The following is a 15,453-nucleotide window of genomic DNA, read 5'->3' on the forward strand; positions in this document are numbered from 1 at the left end:
TGAAAAATAGTATTCTAACATTTATACACCAAAAGACTGAAAAATAATATTCTAATATTTATACACCAAAATACCTTTGTAGGGACTTAATTTCCAAGTATTAATAATAATTTATGTTTGTATGCTTATTTACGAGGGTGAATGGCATGGGAAAGAAAACACATATCCAAAATAAATCAATTGAAAAATATATATAGAATGAATAATAACTTACATTGGTAATGATATTTATTATTTTATTAATATATTTATTATATAATAATAATAAATATGGATTAGCTTGATAATGACTAAATAAATCATAATAAAAATATGTAAATATAAAATTATAAATTAAAATATGAATCAACTTAAAATATATATTTCTTAATCTTATTTAAGTTCACAAGATAGCCATAATATCTGAGACAATAAATAAACTACAACCATTCGAATCCTAATACTAGAGGATAATTGAATGATTGGGCGTACCTCTTAGTACTTCATCATAGCACTTAGGGTTCTCCGCCAAATATTTAAGCAGCACTGTCAAAGTAGAACTGCTGGTGTCATGACCTGCATATAATAGATCAAGGATATTGTCCAGAATCTCGCTGTCCGTGAGAGACTCACCGTGCTCGTCAACATTAGAGATCAGGAACGACAACAGATCTTGCTGTGGAGAAGCCTTTCCCACCTCTAATGCAATTTTCCTCTCATTAAGAATGCCGTTGAGTTGTTGGCGAATGGCATTAGCTGCGTGCTTGGCTTTGTTATATCGCGTACCGGGTAGATCTATGGGAATCTGCAGTACTCCTTTCACAAAAACACTAAAATGTTGCCAAAGCTTGACTTGTTCGTCAGGATTGTTTATGGTGGCAAACAAATCACAAGCGAGAGAGAAAGTGTAACGTTTGAATAAAGGTAAAGCTGTCACCTCATCTTTACCGATCCAGTACTCGGCCAGGTGATCTTTGGTCATTGAATCCACTCGCCCTACAAATTTCTGAAGGGCTTCCGGCCTCAGGAACGTCATTAGGGTTCTCCTCAACCTCTTTGCATCGTCTCCGACTGCTGTAATTAAAGAATCTGGGAATAGATTTCCAACGGAGGAAGGCCATGAATTGACCACCAGTTTGTTCTCGTTGGAGAACAAGAAGCGGTTGCCTTCGGGGCTGCAAAGCACCACAGTTGGGTGGCCAACAAGGGAAGTGGTGAACACGTTTCCATACTTGTGTGTTCGACTTTTAAAGAAATCCTGGGGACTTCCCTTCCTCTGGCATCCTAGAAATTCTAATGTCTCGCCAATCACAGGCCATCCAAAGGTGCCGGGCGGGATTCCTCGTAAAGCCCTAGTTCTACGGTTATTGATGAAATAAAAGAAGGCGGCGAGACCTATCACAGATGCGACAAATACAGTAAAGATGAACGGCGGCTTCTCGAGTTGTTGGGCTTTGTGCAGCAGTGTCGCAGCTTCGTTCCAAACCATGGTAAGTATAATATGACGGGTTCCAAATCTGGAACTGGAAAACAGAGAAGCTCAAGGCCTGTAGATCAGATAGAAACTATGGCTGTTAGGCGTGAAGGCCCGTACAAATTTTTATCAACGGGGCAGGCAGATACAGAGCATCTTGGATGGGTGGCCTGTATTATATTATAAACATACTAGATATTCTTGCCAATTGGATGGGTGGCCTGTATTATTATTATAAGCATACTAGATATTCGTGGAAATTGGATGGGTGGCCAGTAAGAAGAGTTAATCCTATTAGAGTCGAAAAAGATAATAATAAAGGATAAGATTTTGTAGTTTTCAATAAAATGGAGAAAAAAAGTTATTAAAGGGTTTGATCTTTTCTTTGATGGTGTGGGTTTGTCTTCCTCATTTGATGGTGGGGTTTTGCTTTTCTCACTTGATGGTGGGGTTTTGTTTTTTTCTTATTCATGAAAATGATATAAAGGTTATTTGTTATAAAGTTAATAGTGTTTGGGGGAATATTGTGTAATTTTGAGTGAAGTGGAGTGTATAGTGATGTAGGTGTGGTAGAACATGTATTTACAAAGGAAAATGATATCCAATCCTTGTTCTTTTGTGGAATTTAAAGAATTTATAACATTTTTGTACCCATGATGATCATTTGCCTTTATTTAACTACTCTATTAAAATGAATATAAATGAATATAAGAAAGAATGAAATGTAAATGTAAATTAATTATTTATTAAATCAATATTTTAAATTAAATAATAAAGTACATGAAGTAATTCATTCATTTAAAATGAAGATTCATTTTTCCTTAAAAATTAATAGAAAATTATGGATAAAAAATTAAGTTTAAAATTTGAAAGAGGCAGTAGATTTGAACATTTATTTAATCTAAAAGGAAACATATATGTTTTTTTAATAAAAATGTCTACATATTAAAAGGTACATATACCTTATATTAAAAAGAATTATTATTATTATTATTATTATTATGTACTATTTGTATTGCAATAGAAAATATTTACATCACTTTTGTAAAATTATTATCTCTAGTCCGCTACCTTGAATACTAGATCAAAAATGGTAAAGTAGAGAGTTAAGAACTTGCAAAATTAGAGGAGAGTATAATAGACCCTCCCACCCCATTATGTTATACTCAGATGTGGAAGGTGATACTTTATAATTAACCTGATGTCCACAGTCTGTGGTGAAGATGGAGCTACAAAAGCCCTCAATTTCCAAACTCATTGAAACCCAGAAACATAGATCACCATCGTGTTCATATTATTGAGAAATTTCTAGCAATACAAATTTTATCTCAATTAAACTCTCAGATTGAAAGTTGTGCTGCTTTAAAGTTTCTTCCACTAACACTTGCCATGTCAACAAGAGGCTACCACATGGAACACTCATGTGCCTTCATGTCCCTACCACATCGGCAATGGTCGAATGTGTTACCCATATGGCGTTGTGGCGCCTACCAAATTATTTTTTACCAACGAGTCTTACAAGGCCCCCTCTTTCATGTATTTCCATTTTTCTCTGTTATATTTTGTTTAGGGGATATTTGGATGTATACCAAAAATGTACTAGAAGTGATATTTTGGGGACCAAAAGCTTCTAGTGGGGAAGAGTGATATGGAGCTCAAAATTTTCTCAAAATTAAAATTTGTCAGATCAGTGTGGAACTTAAACGACCGCGTAGTGCTAGTCATCATGAATTCGTTGCAACTCGTTTCGAGCGAAACTGTAGAAAATCTGTGATAGGTTAACCTGATAATGCAATATAAATCAAAGTAGAATACTATAACCTACTTCTACTATCAATTTGTTGAAGTTTAAAGATCGAGTTGAACAATATAACTAGAAGAAGAAGAATCAATGAACAATACAAATGAAAATAATTTTGTGGAAAGCCTCAACTAAAAATCCCACACTATTCTATTATCATGCATGGTGGAAATACATAGGAATTATACAAAGCCTTAGCTCTCACAGCTAGCCATCTCTTAGTACAATCCTCACAGATACTCACAGGCAATCTTGGCTTCTCTCCAGCCTTCCTCTTTGCCATCCAAGCTCCTATTTCCTTGTGTTGTTCCTTGTGGTTGATTTGCCTATTACCAAGTGGAAAACCAAGCATTCAAAACTATGCAATCCTCAAGGATAAATCCTTGACTGCATGCATGAGTTTTCTCCATGAGAAAACACATGCAACTGATAGTACACTATCCTTGAACATTAATCTCAATTGGGTCTTTCTCAGAATAGACATGCATGAGTTTCTGAGGAGGGAATCTTCAGTTAACTGGAGTAGCACTAGTTGAGTGCATTAATGCATCAACTGACTGTTAACTCACTATTAGTTCCTCAAACATTTTGGAACTAATTTAATTGGACTTAACTCAGCAAACTGAGTTAACTAATTACAACTCAAATATAACTCAATCTTATCTCCTTAATTTAAGGGATAACTCTTGCATGACTTCAGGAAGACTTCTAACTTGAATTTCTCCAACTAATTAATTTAAAATAAATTAATTAATTATGTCCAAGTAGCTGTTAAGACTAAATTTGATTTTAATTCACAATTTAATTGAAGGACTAATTAAATTGGAATATTCTTATTGCCATATTTCAACACTCCCTCTCAACAAGAAAGGGATTATCTGCCACCCCAATCCTGTCTCTATGGAACTCAAATTTACACTTTGACAATGCCTTTGTCAAAATGTCAGCATCTTGCTCCTCTGTCAAAATATACTGCAGCAACATGATCCTCCTCGCTACATAGTCTCTGAGATGATGATACCGGATGTCAATGTGCTTGGACCTATCATGAAATACTGGATTCTCAGAGAGTTTGATACAATTCTGATTATCACAATAGATCACAGTTGGATCCATCCTCTGATCAAACAAACCATCTAGGATTTTCCGCATCCAAATGGCCTCACATGTTGCCTAACTTGCAGTGATGTATTCTTCCTCTGCCAAGCTGAGCACAACTAACCTCTATTTCTTACTGTCCCAAGAAACTACTGATGACCCAAGGTTGAAAATCCCTCCTGATGTGCTCTTCTGATCCGATGGACTCCCTGCCCAATCTGCATTAGTGAAGCCCTGTAGCTTCACTCCCTCTGTCCGCCTGTACCATAATCCATATTGAGATGTGCCTCTAAGGTATCTCAATACATGCTTTGTCGCCTTCCAAAACATATTGGTAGGCTGAACCATCACTTGACTCAGCTGGTTCACAGCATAGCACAAATCTAGTTGTGTGTTCAATAAGTACGTCAGTGAACCCACAAGCTGCTTGTAAACAGTAGCCTCTACCACTTCTCTTGAAGTAGCAACCTCCTTCCTCGAGTTACCTGCTAGAGGAGTCTGTATGGGTTTGCACTTCTCCATGTGGAATATCCTGAGTATTTCGTTGGCATACTTTCCCTGAGACACAAACAACTTCCCATCCTTCTACCACACTTCCATGCCAAGGAAGTAATGCATGAGACCATGTCTTTCATCTCGAATTCTCTTGCAAGGTCCTCCTTGCAAGACACAATCAACTGATCATCACCAGTCAATATGAGATCATCAACATAAAGTACGATGATCAACAACTTACCTTTCACCACGATGTGGTACAGGTTCGCATCCGCTTCACTCTTTGTGAAGCCCAACCCAGTAAAGTAGTTGTCTATCCTGGTGTACCAAGCATGAGGTGCTTGCTTGAGCTCGTACAATGCTCTCTTGAGTCGGCACACATGCGACTCATGATCGAAGTTCTCAAAACCTTTCGGCTGCTCTATTTACAACTCTTCCTCAATCTATCCATTGAGGAATGTAGTCTTCACATCTATCTGATGGGTCTTCCAACCCATCTGTGCTGATAGTGCCAACATAGATCTGATAGATGAGTACCTTGCGACAGGAGTAAAAGTCTCATCATAGTCAATCCCCTCGACCTGTGGAAAGCCACAGGCAACAAATCTTGCGTTATGCTTCTCCACGCTACCATCAGCAGCTTGCTTTACCTTGTAAAGCCAATGAGAACTCACAACTAACTTGTTCTCTGATCTTGGAACCACATCCCAAACACTGTTACGAGCTATGGAGTCATACTTCTCCACCATAGCATCAACCCAAATCGGCTACTTCATTTCTTCCTCAAAGGAAGATGGTTCGGTCTTAACACATTCCCCATCAAGGGCCATTTATCCAGTGTACCTCTCAGGTGACCTCATCTGTTTGTGCTGAGAAGATGGTGCTCCCACATTCTCTCTCACATCCTCCAAAAATATATTAGCGGCTCTTGTTCGCTTCCATCCATCTTTGGAAGACTCTGCTTGAGTGGATGTCTCCATTCCTAAAACCTCTACATGCGGCTGCTTCGCATCAGTCTGAGGCTCCTCCTCCTTAGGAACCAACAATTCCTCCACAGGCTATAGTTGGAGCTCCCTCTCGAGGGAAACTCACATGGCCTTCTACTCATCAAACTTGAGATCTCTGCAAACCATTGTCCTCTGACTGGTAGGCAAGTACACCCGATAGTTGTGAGGTGTATTAGTGTACCCCACAAATATCTCCAACTCTGTTGTCGACTCAAGCTTCTTCTGTGCATCCTTTGTCACATGGCAATACACCGATGAGCCAAAGATCCTGAAGTGACCCACATCTGGTCTCTTACCGGAGAAAGCTTCCTCTGGTGTCTTCATCCCAAGTATGTGATGCGGGCTTCTATTATGCAAATAGACCATTGTGTTGCATGCCTCAGCCCACAAGTGAAGTGGTAGGCGTTGGTCATGCAGCATTTCCGTGCTGCCCCTATAATAATTTTGTTCTTCCTCTCGGCCACCCCATTATATTGTGGGTTATGAGGTGCCGTCAACTCTCATTTAATTCCTTCCGCTGCACAGAAGTCCTTAAACCCTTGAGAGACATATTCTCCACCGCTGTCACTTCTCAAGGCCTTGATCTTCTTTCCTGACTCTTTCTCAACCAAAGCTTTGAACTCACAAAGCTTTGTGAATTTTTGGTTCTTCTTCTACTTGAAATAAATCCAGCATTTACGAGAATAATCATTAATGAAAATCACATAATACCTTTGCTTCGTTGTGGATGTCATCAAGAATGGTCCACACAAATCAGTATGAACTCGCTCTAAGATAGCCTCTGCTCGACTGTCTCGATCATGAAAGGAAGATTTGGTGTAATTTCCCAAGATACAACCTTTGCATGTGTCAACTTGCTCAAGTTTATCTTTGGGAAGTCCTGTAGATATCTGCTACATTATCTTTAAAGCCCCATGATGCAAATGGCCCAACCGCCTGTGCCACAACTCACCAATGTCTTGGATTTGCACCAATTCTACTTTTGTACTCAATGCTGCACAATTATCTACCACTAGTTCATAGAGATTCTTCACCTGAATCCCTATCCTCTTGGTCTGACCCGTGGCTATGTGTCTTAGGAACACCTTTCATTTACTAAAGACAACATCGTAGCCTTTTTCGTCCTACATCACTACCGATACCAAGTTCTTCTTTAGTCTAGGCACATACATCACATCTGTTAAGGTGAGAGGAGCTCCATGCTCCCTCCTAAAAGCAACCGTGCCCACTCCTAAAACACTATACCTTCCATCATCACCCATCTCTATATGCATCTTGAGGTCTTTCTACTCCAAGGCACTGAATAAATTTTTATCATCGGTCATGTAGAATGAGGCTCCATTGTCAAGATACTAGACATAACCCATCGTCGATGAGGGTAAAGTCCATTTTGAACTGAGAGGCTAATGCCTTAGCTTCTGATCCTTCTGAGGATCCCTTCTTGGACTTCTTCAATGGGCAATTAGTCACATAATGTCCCATATTGTGACAATTAAAGCATCTTACTTTAGACATGTCACCCTTCTTCCCTCCATGAGAATAATTCAATTTGAAATGGGAAGCCTTCCCCTTCCCATTCCTTGCCTTACTTGCTAAGGCTAGATTTTCTACATCATCATTCTTGGATGAAGAACCATCTCATGTGCTCCTCCTGGTCTTCTCATGCATAAGATCCGACCACAGTCATTCCCAATCTGACAATTTATCCCTTCCATTCATAGAGTCTTGGTAGCTATTCCAACTCTTTGGAAGGCCAAGGATAGTGAGGCTCACCATATCATCATCGACAGTAGTTATTCCTACACTGCCAAGCTCATCTATGCAAGTGGTGAGCTTGTTCAGATATGTCGAAATAGTATCACCCTTCTCCATCTTGATTCTTCGAAGCTTATCCTTGAACGCCAATTTCCTTTGGTCACTACTGTTCTGGTAGAGGTCCTTCAATGTCTTCCACATTGAAAATGGAGTATCCTTTCCATGGAGACTTGAGACAATATGGTCTCGAACTCCCTCAAGGATGATCCGTCTCGCCTTCGCCACACACTTCTTCCACTCAGCCAACTCTTGTGCATTAGTTGAAGCTGGCTTTGGGATTTCTTGATCAATGAATTCCTTCAAGCCATTATCTTCTAATACAACCTCCATTCTATCTTTCCATGCTATGTAATTCGAGCTACCTTCCAAGGCATACTCGAGTCTCAAGCCATAGAATGCCATTGGCCAACCTTGAAGTATGATATGAATTCGATTTGCACCTGCAACCTCGAACTTCAAACTTCGAATTATCTTCTCAGTATATTGTTCACAGCTCCGATACCATGTAGAAAATCTGTGATAGGTTAACCTGATAATGCAATATAAATCAAAGAAGAATACTATAACCTACTTCTACTATCAATTTGTGGAAGCTTAAAGATCAAGCTAAACAATATAACCAGAAGAAGAAGAATCAATGAACAATACACATGAAAATAATTTTGGGGAAAGCCTCAGTTAAAAACCCCACACTATTGTATTATCATACATCGTGGAAATACATAGGAATTATAAAAAGCCTTAGCTCTCACAGCTAGCTAGCTCTCAGTACAATCCTCACAGATGCTTATAGGAAATCTTGGCTTCTCTCCAGCCTTCCGCCCTTCCCTCCAAGCTCCTATTTCCTTGTGGATGATTTGGCTATTACCAAGTGGAAAACCAAGCCTTCAAAACTACGAAATCCTCAAGGATGAATCCTTGACTGCATGCATGAGTTTTCTCCATGAGAAAACACATGCAACTGCTAGTACACTATCCTTGAACATTAATCTCAAATTAGTGCAATTCGTGCAATTCGTGGCGGATTTGTAGGATTGGTGCTGAATTTGGTGGAATTTGTAGAGTGAATAGTGTAAGAGTTACAAAAGCTCATAACTTCTTCAGTTTTTATCCAAATTGAGCTCAAAAAGAGGCTTCTTAGGCATTTTGGGCATTCTAAAGCTAATCAAACAGGTTTTAGAGGCATTTGAGCACTTATGAAGAGACTTTTTGGTAGGTTTAAGTCTATGGGTGCTATGATCAACCAAGGGGTTGAATAAGTTTTTGAAGGATTTTGAGAATGGAGAGGACCTTGTAGGGGTTTTCCATCCTTCATATGTTTTCTACAATAGCTGAGACATCTATGGTGTAGCTCATGTTTCTCTTTTCTCATTGTGTCTTTGAGGAAAGCTCTCTTTTAGTATTTCAAGTGAATTGTTGTACTTGTTATGCTCAGTGCCAGATGGAGTATGGGGTCTTGGTTTGAGAACCCTTTTCTTGTTGATTCTTTCATGACTAAATGTAGGTTGTCATGTCTTTAGAGTGGGAGTTCTTCGTAGAAGAATGTTTCTTTGAAGAGGAAACTAGCCGCTCTTTTGGTCAGCACACTTTATGTATTCTTTATCACTAAAGTATTTTGAGCATAATGAGATTGGGCCAAGCCATTGGAGGCTGGACCAAGGAGATGTAGCCCAAGAGGGATGAACTCCTTCATCAATTGTTGAGTGTATTAATGTTATTTTGTTGCTCAATGTTTTACTTATATTAATTTTCTCATGAAATTTACATAAAACACACATTAAAAAAAACCTCATGTAAAACTTGGAATTTACCTCATAATCCTCAAGCACTTTGTTTACTATTATGAATTGGAATTTAGCACAACAAACACTAACTTTCTCATTCATATCAAGTTAGTATCAAAGAACTAGGTTTTCTTTGTGCAAGGAGGATTTAACTATTGGCAAGTGAATGTGAAGCTTACAAGTTTGAAGCTCAAGAGAGGAGAACATTTGGATAGCAGAGAAAAATTTCCTCAATCTCCACCACTAGTTCTATCTCAAATTGTAGTTGAAGATTTAGTACGCATGGGCATGAGTTCAAAGTATGATAGTCTCCAAGATTCGAAGGACATTATTAAATTTCTCCAACAAGAGAACATGGAGCTCAAAAGACTACGTGAAGCTGCTGAGGAAGAGAAGCAAAATATGCGCCTTATGTTGTAGAATGTTGTAGAAGAACAAACTGATGAAATTTGTTCTACCAAAGCAGCAAAGAGTCCCTCCAATACTAAGAAATCTTGTGTACATAACAAGAATGCAACCTATGGCTCTTATAAAATAAAGGACACCTCCTATGTACTAGGGACATAAGGAGGTTTCTTTGAAGCATCCTCCACTGCTTCATCTAGAGTAGAGAAGGAGGAATTGTTGGATGAGTGTCCACAAGAGGCTAATGCAGAAAGTCCCTCAATGAAGGAAGATGGCCAAATCTGCACCTTTTGTCCACATGATGTCGAGGTTGAGGTTCTATTTGTGCCAAATTCCAAGGAGCTAAAAGAAGAAAGACCAAGAGTCCAAGAAGACACCTCAAGAATTAGGAAAGAGTTCAAGAGCATCTTTTTCCCTCAATAAAAAAGGTGAGGAAAATGGTAAGAATTTACACGTAGTTTCTTTACATGAAAATGTTGATTTAAGCTCTTTTGCAGCCTTTGAGAAGCATAGCAAAGGCATAGGAACGATGCTCTTGTCCAAGATGAGTTACAAGGGAGAAGGCCTTAGAGTGAACAATTAGGGCATTATCCATCCAATTGAGGCAAAGGAGAGACCTCAGTATGAAGGTTTGGGCTATGTTGAAAAGGAAGAATTGTCTTCCACTGATAGCTCTTGGGTATCTTATTATTTTTGTCATAAGAGACGACATGAGGAGGAAATTGTTGGGATTTGCATCTAGAATTGGTTCCAGCTTGGTTTCTAAAGCAAAAGGAGGACATGAAATGAAAGACTTCTCGAAAGAGAGATGAGCAAGTTGAAGAAGAGACTAAGACAAGTTCTTCTCGCCATTCAAGTTCTCCTCGCCAAGATCATAAGTGAAAGGACAACCATAGCAGGTATAAGTGCTCTGATTATTCAAAGGCTTTTGATGATTACAAACCACATGATGATTTGAATAACATGTTGTGGAATGTTTTTCCATGCACTTTTTGTCATGCACCTAACCATTGTGTAGTTAAGTGCCACAAAAGGAAAGCATTGGTCAATAAGCTGAATATGTCAATTGGAATTGAGATGAAGAGGGGCAATTCTCATTCAAGTTTAAAGACATTTGTGCCATGAAAAACTCACAAAAAAAATTGTACTCATTGCAGCATAAGTGGGGATTGGATCGAAAAGTGTTGGAAGTTGCATCCACATCTTCATCCAAAGAAGGACAAACAGGTAATGGAATCACTTGAGAAGGAGAAGGTAGAGGAATGTGCAAGGAAATCCATAACCATTTCAGAAGTAGTTCCAGAAGGAACTGAAGTGCACAAAGAAAATTCCCTAGCACGATTGGGCATTTTATAAAAATGATGTTTGTATATGCAACAATGTTTTGTTTGGCATTGATATGCTATCTTGGCTTCATAATGAGTCAATTTGTATGGGAATTTGAGAGTCAAATTTATTCCATATTGTAAGATGCATCTCCATTTGTGGATATTTTAGTAAGCATCCTAAACTTTGGGATGAGTATTTGCAACACATTCAGTATGTTACAAATGTTTCAAGCACTCATTTATACAAGTATTTCCATGTGAAGCTTGTTTGGGGTATTTACCAAAGCCTTTTTGGATGTTATCCTTGGTAAGGATTTTTCAGAAGATCGACATTGGATTTCATTCTTGGGAAGGATGTTTCTATTGATGGCCATAGCGACATAGATAAAGCCAAGAAGTTCATTGAGAAAATCCAATTGGTACATCAAGCAATTCAAGATCAACTTGAAAAGTTCCAAGGCCAAATGGATCAAGATTGGAAAGGTGAGGGAACTATAACCTCAACTGCTGAAAAACTGAAAATGAGCTTTTAGGGTCCAAAAGCTTCCAGTGGGGAAGAATGATTCAGAGCTCAAAAATTTCTCAAAATTCAAAGTTGTCAGATCAAGGTGGAACCTGAACGACCGCATATTGCTCTTCATCCAGAATCCAGCGCAACTCGTTTCACACGAAACAGACACCGAGCAACGAGTTTTGTTCGTTTTCCTTAACAAGTGAATTTTGCAAAAATGTGTAGCATCACACAGTCAATAGTTTGTACTGCTGACGTGGCAGACTGACTCGGTAGCTAACATGGAAGTTGTTTGGATCGATGACTGGGGTCCTCCAGTGAATGACAGGGTTCCAAGTGGCACGATTCTATTGGTCCGAGTTGGCAGCGGTTCACTAGTTTTTTGGTTTTTGGTGGTGGCCAATCACATGCTACCATGTGGCACGGCTAGGTGCCGCCATGTGGTAGCCTAAGGGCCACCAATATTTATGGTAAGGTCTAAAGAATGGAAGGCAGGCTCGAACCCACGACCTCACAATAGACAACTAAATGACTTCACCAAACCCACTACGCAATGTTTCTTATTATACTATGGTTTTCACATGTTTTGTTGTAATATGGTTTTGGCATTGAGGGTGGGGTTGAGCTCTAGCCTTAGCTCAGGTCACTTCACCCTAGGGGCTAGGGGCAGGATCGCGGGTAGGAGGCTAGCCACGCGTGCCCCCTCACTATCCTTAATCGCGATTACAACCCTTACCGAACATGTGACCACACTAGAATTAAGTTGCCTGCAAAGTTGTTACGTGGAGTTTATAAACCACCAACATTAAAATTTAAAGCGACTGCCTGATATTTCTGCATGTTACCACTCCAACGCCACCTGGTTAGTTGGTGATTAGCGGATTGGGCGGGGGCGGGAGTTAAGAGCCTGAATCAAAGTCCCATGCGCCCCAAAATAACCAAACTTTTCGGGTTTAAGGGTTTACTGGACGAATTAACGTGCTTACAAATTCGCCTGGAACCCCGCAAATTGGTGCCCAATTAGGACAACGCGGGGCGGATTTAGGGGAATTTGTAGAGCGAATAGTGCAAGAGTTAGGGGAGCTCATAAATTCCTCAATTTTTATCCAAATTGAGCTTAGAAAGAGGTTTCTTCAGCATTTTTGGGCATTTTGAAGCCAATGGAATAGGTTTTAGAGCCATTGGAGCAATTTTGAAGATAATTTTTGTAGGTTTAAGTCTATGAGTGCTAGGATCAACCAGGGGGTTGAATTAGGGGGTTGAAGCTTGCCACCTTATGGGCATAGGATTATGATGAGATGTATCATATGTCAAAGCCTGTGACTATCATGGAGACTCCTTTCATCTTACCCAGTAGCACTGCCAACTCCAGAGACATTCTAAAGAACTAGGTAAAGGAGCCAACTAAATTCAGGAGGACACCCAACCAGATCTACAAGACAAAGATAATGCGAAAGGCGTATAAATATTTGGTAATATTTTCATGCCGACTGTATGGCCAAGAGTTGGGTGATCACATTGGACCAATTGACCAGAGAGGGTAAACCATGTAACTAGTCTGGCATGTTGGCTCATCAGCTGAAGGAACAGGTAACGAAGGCTCGACAGTCACTCGGAGGTATGAAAACGGAGATCTACATGTCCACCTACATCTTAGATGCAATCTGTGACTGACAGGAGTTCCCGGGCTTGGAATGGGCATGGCCACTGTCGGAGATTGTTGTGAACACATATCGTAAGTTGTTGTCCAAATGCAGCTTCATAGGAGTAATCACACAACTGTCCGATCATTTTGTGACCCCAGTTTGCAAGATGATATTCGAATAGGATCCACCCTACATGTTGAAGGAAGCAATGGAGGCATTGATAGACATTGTTGATTGGTATGCCTCATCGTCTAACACCTTCATATGAATGTTCAGTGCGAAGAAGCCTACACATGTCCTACCGAAGCTTTCCTTGGACATACTCGTCATGCAAGAAGTAGCATATCACATCTCGATAGGATTAATAGCTATACTACACGGAAGAAGAAGGCACCTTCGCCCGCTCTTTCGTTGTAGATTGGGTTATAAGTAGTAGCAGCAGAGGCAAGCATACCAGTGCATGACAAGGACAAGATGAAGATTGTCGATCGCATGGAGGAAGAGAAAAGCTACAAGTTCTAACCTGATCCATTGGCAGAGAAAGCATTTATGGCTATAGAGGTGAAGAGGCAACAACGTGACAAGCGAATCACACAAATGCAGAAGGGAGAAGAGAAGGATGCATGAAGCAGAGAAGGAGTTGCATGAGATAAAGGAGCAAGTCTAGAAGGAATAAGAGTTGCGGAAGTAGGAGAGGGAAGCACAACAGTAACAAGTATAGTAGGGGGTGCAACATGTGAAAATAGATGAAACAATGCCCATACAGGTAGTGGATTCATCGGAACAACTAGCATCAGGTAGGTAGGATGAACCATCACAGGAGTAGGACATTGCTCATGAGATAGAGCAAGCACTTCAATAGTTGGATACGACTATGGAGAAACAGGAATCGGAACAGGACATTGACCTTATGCCTCATCACCAAGACGTCAACTTACCTGCTTCACCGCATCCAGATGATGAGCAAGTCTCAAGCGACCAAGGAGGCACTGAGATCCTCGGAGATCAACCAGAAGGAGAGATGCACAATATCTCATTTGATGAGTCTCAACATAGAGTTGTGTAGTCTCATAGAGTGTCGACTCTAGATGATCATACATCTCCTACGTAAGTTAATGAATGAGTGATCATGTCTAACATGCGCAAACATCCAAAAGCCTTGGTCGATGCAACTAGAGTGTATGCCAAAACCACTAGTTCAAGTGTTCTCTTTCTGATAGCTGAGAATGAGCGAATGGCTAAAGAACTTCAAACAACCAAGCAAGGAGGAGAGTTGGTGACAACGTCCACCCAAGTTGATCTGAAGAAGGAAATACTAGATGAAGTATTGTCCCTTGAAACAGTCATGTGAACGTTGTACTCCAAGTTTGGCAATCCATAAGGTAGTCATCCATCTTAACGGATGGTAGCAATGATGTTCTAGAAGAGGATGTATCTTGATGAACTTGCATGTTGTTGTTGATTACATGTAAACATGGACGATGAGATACAAGGGAGCCCCGCTTCACTTGCCGAAGATGATGAAGGCCAGCGCGGTTGAGCTGAATGCACATATCCGGAGTCAGATCTAGAACTATGAAGAGCTCCCACAACTCATCACTAATATACAGGCTTCCCATTCATGTGTGTTCAAGAGTATGGATGTTGTGGTGCGCGCACATGCGATCCCATCTATTAGGATTCTCACCCAGGCGAAGACAAAGGCATAGGTCCAAGTAGAGCTTGACTCGTACTTCGGTGAGTTGATGTGCATTTCCACCAGCATAGACTTGCCTATTAGTGGAGACATCATGCACAAGTATGTTGCTGGTCTATCCGCATTGAGGACAATGATGCGCATGCTTGCATACAAGTTGGACAAAGGAGCCTGAGCAGTGTGCCTGGATGCTATGGAGGCAAGAGTCAGGTTCTAGAAAGATGTCACCTTGGAGCACACGGACATCATCATGAACTACTGATCTTGGCATCAGTATGTTACTGAGGATCAGTGCAAGGATGTTGAGGATTTGGACTTCCATGGTTGTCTAAGTCACAGTGATGTCTGGCATGGCTTGCTTAAGTCATTTCTCTTACATGGGTACATGTGCATTATAATGTAACGTCATGTCAA

The 15,453-nt window shown here is 40.1% G+C and overlaps 1 pseudogene; it reads right to left on the minus strand.

Moving 5' to 3' along the window:
• Positions 1-427: 427 nt before the first annotated feature.
• Positions 428-1,658, minus strand: LOC149163729 (cytochrome P450 716B2 pseudogene; annotated as a pseudogene).
• Positions 1,659-15,453: the final 13,795 nt, after the last annotated feature.

Source organism: Pinus tabuliformis, chromosome 5_1, assembly GCF_031772625.1.
Source record: "Pinus tabuliformis cultivar Carrire ecotype Pingquan chromosome 5_1, CPIR1, whole genome shotgun sequence".
Taxonomy (NCBI): Eukaryota; Viridiplantae; Streptophyta; class Pinopsida; order Pinales; family Pinaceae; genus Pinus; species Pinus tabuliformis.